The following is a 6,579-nucleotide window of genomic DNA, read 5'->3' on the forward strand; positions in this document are numbered from 1 at the left end:
GCGGGTACACCCCGGCCTCAGCTGAACCACCGCCCAGAGTGTCGTACCAAGTGACCCGACAGGGCGAGCGTCTGAACGGCTGCTGGGTCCCGTGCTGTCGGGAGGAAGTGGGCGAAGGCGAATATGCTAGGCCAGATTGTTGAGCAGATAAGCTCAGGGTGGTGTTGGGAAGGCCCCTGGGATCGGTCCCCGGGGTCCGTTGGCTGCTTCTAGAAGCATCCGCGGTAACCAGGGAGGTGAATGAGTGAGGGGTCCTGGGAAAACTGAGCAAAAGCTCAGTCAGCAGGGTGGCTGGCTTGTTGAGATCGCTGAGACCAGCCAGAGTTTGACATAGGCGTGCTGAGAAAGGTAGATAGCTGCCCTTCCAGTGCTTAGATGAAATTTAAGTATTTAGGAACTTAGATATAAAAAGCACAGGGTTTGCCTGGGAGTAGTGGCACATGAGTTAACTAGTCTATGTAGTGCCAGGACAGCCTATGCTATATAATAGACCCTGTCTCAAAAGGCTGGGAGAGCTTGTTGTTGTACCCCTGTGATCCCTGTCTTGGAGACCAGAAGGATTAGAAGATACAGTTAATCCTTGGCTGCATAGTGAGTTCAAAGCCAGCCCAGACTACTGAGACCCCGCCTCACAAAAAAGAAAAATGAGAGGTTCGGTTAGCCCTTTCTATCAGTGGTAATTGACCATCCTAAAGAAAATATGGCCACTGCAGTCCATGATCCACTGTAAGCAGCAAACCCCTTTCAGAGATGACACAGTCACTTGAAGTTAAGAGCTTGAGAGGAGCTTCAATGTTTCCTAATACAGAGATACATTAAAATATATGCTTTGTGAGACAGCATCTCTCTATAACTCAGCCTGCCCTAGCACACCTAATCTCCCTGCCTTAGCTTCCCCAGAGCTTGGATTATAGGCTTAGGCAGCTGAGCCCAGCTCTATTATATTTAAAGCAATACCATCTGAATACCAGGAGAAGAGCAGTAATGCCTACAGAAAGCGAGATTTACAGCTGTTGAGTGCAGCCGGCACTGTGAAGTTCTGCTCCACCGACCCACTCTGTCCTCCCTCTAGTTCCTCCTGATGGACTCTGGGACCTCCATCTTCCTCTAATGGCTGGACCCCCCGGGGTGGTGGTGGTGGTGAGCATAAATAGCAAGCCGTATGCTTTCTCTCAGAAAGTTTATAATGCATCTCTGCTGACTTCCATTAAAGCCAGCCATATTGCTTTATAGGAGTCAAAGGAGTCCACGATGTTAAGTGTTTGTGGAATCTTAAAAGAGAGGTCAGGGTGAGCTAGGTACAAAATTTTGGAGATTTGGTTTATGATAGGCCTTTCATCAAGGGGTCTTGACTGGGACTGAGTGGTGTGACAGTTTAGGATGGGAAAGGGAAGAGTTTTGAAAGAAGTCTAGGAGAATTTAATGTTGGATAAGCCCAGAATCTTGCTGGGGGCGGGGGGTGGGGGGAGGGGGGGTGGAAGGCGAGTTTACCCTGATGAGTTTAGTCACTTATGTGTTCTTTCCAAAAATAGGCTTTGAGGAAGTCCCTGCCTGAAAGCGCGATAAGGTATTTGCAAATTCATCTTCCTGGATGAGAATTTCTTGAAGTCGGTCATGCGTATAAACCAAGTGTGGTAGTGAACGCTTGTCATCCCAGCATTCTGCAGGCTGAGACAGGAGAATCTTGAGGTGAGGTCAGCCCTTGGGGTTCCAAAGCAGGCAAGCAATCAAGCAAAAAATGAGAGACAGCAGCAGGGAGTGCGAATGACCACATTTCATTATATACGTGTATGAAATTGCCAAGGAATTTTTAGGAAGAAAAAGGTCATGTTTGTATGCACAGCTGAATTTTGTTCATGGTAATACAGCTAGGCTAGATTTTTAATCCTATTGTATGAGCATAAACATGAGTGGAGGCCACTTCCCCTAACATTTGGTTTATTTGGAAGGGGGTTGTTTTGAAAGACGTCTGTCTGTGCAGCCCCAACTGGCCTCAAGTTCACGCTCATCCTGCCTCAGTCTCCCCAATGCTCCACACCCAGCTTCTCCAAGTCGTTTTTGAAGCTGTATATGACAATTATTTAATGAGTAGGCCAATCATTTGTGTGGGTCATGACCAACAAATTTCATTACCCAGAAAAACAACCTGAATAAGAGACCATCCCCTATAAACAGGAAGGGCAACAGGGAAGCTTGCAGCTTTGTCCTACATTATAGCAAATCAAAATGCCACCAGATACAAACCAGGCCATTATTCTATGTAGTACTAAGAATGATAAAACCAGGGCTTGGGAAAAGAGAGATGACTCAGTAGCAAAAAGCAGAGTCAATTCCCAGCATCCACGTGGCAGCCCACAGCCATCCATAGCTCTAGTTCCAAGATATCCAACACCCTCCTCAGGTACATGGTGCTGTGCAGACATCCGTGCAGACAGAATACCCATGTACATTTTTTAAAAATCTCACCAGGTGGTAGTGGTACACTCCTTAATTCCCAGCACTTGGGACGCAGAGGTGAGCAGATCTCTTTTCGGGTTTAAGCAGTCTAGTCTACAGAGTGAGTTCCAGACAGCCAGTGCTACACAGTGAGACCCTGCCTCAAAGAAGCAATAAATCTTATCATAATGTCTCATTGCTATGTTCTGATTTCAGAGCTGTCGAAATGAACACAGCATTGAAGTATAGGACATTGGATCACAGTGTGAAATGAATTTGGTTTTTGCTTGTTATTGCTAGGAGAGTTTGAAGGTTGTGGAAGTGTGCAGGAGAGGCTGAACATGGCTGAAGGTGGCAGACTCTGAGCACTTTCTGAGCTGTGATGGACCAGTTACTAAGAGCTTGGGACATCAGAGAAAGCTCAACTGAAAGAGAGGGCTTTGCCTGGCCTCACCTTGGTCAGGTAGTGGCAGGACAAAAGACATTCCCAAATGAGAGAACAGACGTAAGAAGGCCTGAGCCTGCAGACCACTGCAAAGCCTGAGGAGGCTTTGCGGGAGGCCTGAGGGAGTTGGTGGCAGATAGCTTTGGTGGTCCTGCCAACAGTTTTAGGCATTAGTCTTACTAATGACATCAGGCAAGGAATTTCGGTGGTGCAGCTAATTATGGATGGTGGCAATGATGGTGATAATGATGATAACAGTGTGTGATGCAGGCCATAGAACCCAAGGCTTCTGAATGCTTAGCAGACTGCTGCTGGGCTCCCTGCCCCACCCCCAACCTGGACCTAGTTCTTTGAACTGAAAGAGCTGAAAGCCTGACATCAATGACATCAGTGGGAAGGCAGGTTGATAAGCAGAACACGGAAGACGCAGGAGAATCAATTGCTTCTGCCTAACTTTCCTTATTCTGCTAACGACACATGCTCAGGAAGGTCGTACATGGAACTCTGAGGTAAGGCTGTGCCTTGTGACTTTCCTAAAAATTGCTGAGACAAAGGAGCCTGGGGTGAACAGACGAGACAGAAGCCATCTGTCCACTGTATCTCACCTCTCATTAGAGCACACTTCACCCACAAGCACAGGTTTCTAATGGAGCTGCAGGCATCCCAGTTCATGGCTGATCAGTCCAAGGGAAGTGAGTGAGGAGGGAGCTTGCACCTCCCAGAGGCCATGCTTTCCAGTAAAACCAGAACTTGAAACACAAAGAAGCAACCAACGTGCTCCGAGACTCACAAGGCTGAAGTGCACCGTCATGGCCACTCTTGCTTTGTTTCCAGTGTTTGCCAAATACCTGTCCTGTTTACACCTTTAACCAGTCCCTCCTCTAGCTCCGGAGACTCTTGGTAGAGTGTATGTATCAAGAGGCAAGACAGTAAGGGGTAAATACGTGTTGTGCAGCTTTTCTGCTGCCCTGATCAAAACAAAACGTCAAAAATGTTTGAACTCTTGAGGCAGAGATTGTGTCCTGTTGGTACATGGAAAGGAAGCGTGCTTAGGTTTGCATGTAGAGTTTCTTTCCTACAGCATAAAAATAATTAAAGCTTCTTTCTCTAGAATCACATTAACAAATTGAAAAGAGCTTTATGTTTAATACATAAAACAGCTTAGCAGCTTTAAAAAAAATGTAAACACTGACCACCATATCCAAGCTTAGCTTTTCATTTTTTATGCTGTTTGAACAAAGGGCTTCAGAAATTCACCAGCATTGCTAAGAAATCGTCTCCCCAGCCCCCAGCCTGGCATCTCCCCGACCTCTGAAGAAGGTGAGTCAAAGAAAGACGCCCCGCCCACCCGCTAGCACTCCCTCACTTCCTCTGCACTGAGATCCACTGCTGCCTCCAAGCCAGCTGCCCCTCTTGAGGCACACTTCCTGTAGTAAACACTCACTGGGCTTCATTATTTTAAGAGTTAGGTAGTATATTAGTCAGGGTTCTCTAGAGTCACAAAACTTATGGGTAGTCTCTATATAGTAAAAGAATTTGTTGATGACTTAGAGTCTGCAGTCCAACTCCACAACAAGGGTCAGCAGCAGCTGTGGATGGAAGTCTAAGATCTAGCAGTTGCTCAGACTCACAAGGCAAGCAGGAGAGGAAGAGTCTGTCTTCCTTCTTCCAATGTCCTTATGTAGGTCTCCTGCAGAAGATGTGACTCAGATTAAAGGTGTGTAGCACCACGCCCTTAATCCCAGATGACCTTGAATTTGGAGATTCCCGTGTCTTAATCTTCTGGAATTCATAGCCACTATGCCTCAAGATCTCCAAGGTTAAGGTCAGAAACTTGTATCTCCCAGCCTCCAGATTAGGATCACTGGCGAGTCTTCCAACCTGGATTGTAGTTCATTCCAGATATAGTCAAGTTGACAGCCAGGAACAGCCACTACAGGTGGGGAGGGGAAACCCAGTTGGTATTTATAACATGGTGGCCATAGGAGACACAAATTAGAAATCACATCCTAGGAACTGATCTCAGTCACAAGTAAAGACTGTGTGTCTTCCAAGCTCAGGAAAGCCAGCGCCATCTATAAGGGTGTTAAGGCTGGAGCAAATACATGCTAACCCAAAGTTTCTAACAGTGATAACTTTCTCCCCAGGGAAGAGTTCAGCCCTCTAGAGTTACAGCCTAAAGAGCTTGATTCCTCCAAGGCTGATGAGCTCTGGTGACCAGTGCTGGCCAGACTATAATAATTAAGAACTCAGAGATAGCGGACAATGGTGGCACACACCTTTAATCCCAGCAGAGACAGATGCATCTCTAAGTTCAAGACCAGCCTGGTCTTCGAAGTGAGTTCCAGGACAGCCAGGGCTACACAGAGAAATCCTGTCTCTGGGAGGATGGGGGAACCCCTAAAGATGACTTTGCTGAGCTGGATTCAGCCCATCTGGTATTTTCTTGCTGTGTGAATAAAACTTCTGGGTTTGACTTGTTGAGACTCTGGTGAAGGCTTTCAGTAAGTGTTGAAAATTGTTTATGAATATTACAGTTGTCAGCTGTGACCCAAACTTAGGGACTTAGCAGCGGTGATTCTACCAGAGCCATTCACCAGCCAGTCAGTGTTTCATGGTTGTAACACAGCGCATAAGTCATGGTTTTATTTTGGCTCATGGTTTCTAAGGTTCCATGGTCATCTGACTATTGCTATGGGGCTTTGAAAGACAGAATGAAGCAGCAAGGGATAAGATAGATCCTTGTAGTGACACTTCTATCCCAGTGGCCTACTCATCCTAATTAGGCTCCATTTGTAAGGTCTCTAACACAGCACACACTGCTAGCACCATCTAATTTTGCTCCCTCTATGGGTAGCCTTGTGTTGACATCAGAATCCTCATAGCCTAGGCACCTTCCAAAAGCCCAAAGCACCAGAGCCTCGGGACCAATCTCCATTTGTGATGGTTTATATATGCTTGGCAACAGGGAGTGGCACGATTAGAAGGTGCGGCTTTGTTGAAGTAGGTGTGTCACTGTGGATGTTGGCTTAAGACCCTCATCCTAGCTGCCTGGAAGTCTTCCACTAGCAGCCTTCAGATGAAGATATAGAATTCTCAGCTCTGCCTGCACCATGCCTGTCAAGATGCTGCCATACTCCCACCTTGATGATAATTGATTGAACCTCTGAACCTGTAGGCCAGCCCCAATTAAATGTCCTTTATAAGACTTGCCTTGATTTTGATGTCTGTTCACAGCAGTAAAAGCCTAACTAAGATACCCATCTGAACTGGTGGAAATTTGCCTTGTTATTTTATAGCCTTGGTGAATCTGTTAAGACCCTCTCTTAAGGTTTCCCAGAAAGAACTCAATGCATGCTTTTGAATGATGCTTCTTCACTCTATTGAACAAGATAATGCTTTCAGCTGTTATATTAGTCAGGGTTCTCTAGAGTCACAGAACTTGTGAGTAGTCTCTTTTTAGTAAGGGAAGTTATTATGATGACTTGCAATCTGTAGTCCAACTCCCCAACAATGGTCAGCAGCAGCTGTGAATGGGAGTCCAAGGATCTAGCAGTTGTTCAGACTCACAAGGCAAGCAGGAGAGGAAGGGTCTTCCCTCTTCTAATGTCCTTAGGTAGGTCTCCAGCAGAAGGTGTGGCCCAGATTAAAGGTGTGATCACCATGCCTGGACCTGGGACTTGTATTGTCCCAAATGA

The 6,579-nt window shown here is 46.4% G+C and overlaps 1 long non-coding RNA gene across 1 annotated transcript; it reads left to right on the forward strand.

Annotated features, from left to right (window-relative positions):
* The first annotated feature begins 8 nt into the window (after nucleotides 1–8).
* On the forward strand, nucleotides 9–5,362 carry 4933433G15Rik (RIKEN cDNA 4933433G15 gene). The gene is made up of 4 exons (NR_040719.1): nucleotides 9–591; nucleotides 1,533–1,689; nucleotides 4,123–4,201; nucleotides 5,029–5,362. It is a non-coding gene; the product is annotated as an RIKEN cDNA 4933433G15 gene (long non-coding RNA).
* Nucleotides 5,363–6,579: the final 1,217 nt, after the last annotated feature.

Source organism: Mus musculus, chromosome 9, assembly GCF_000001635.26.
Source record: "Mus musculus strain C57BL/6J chromosome 9, GRCm38.p6 C57BL/6J".
Lineage (NCBI taxonomy): Eukaryota > Metazoa > Chordata > Mammalia > Rodentia > Muridae > Mus > Mus musculus.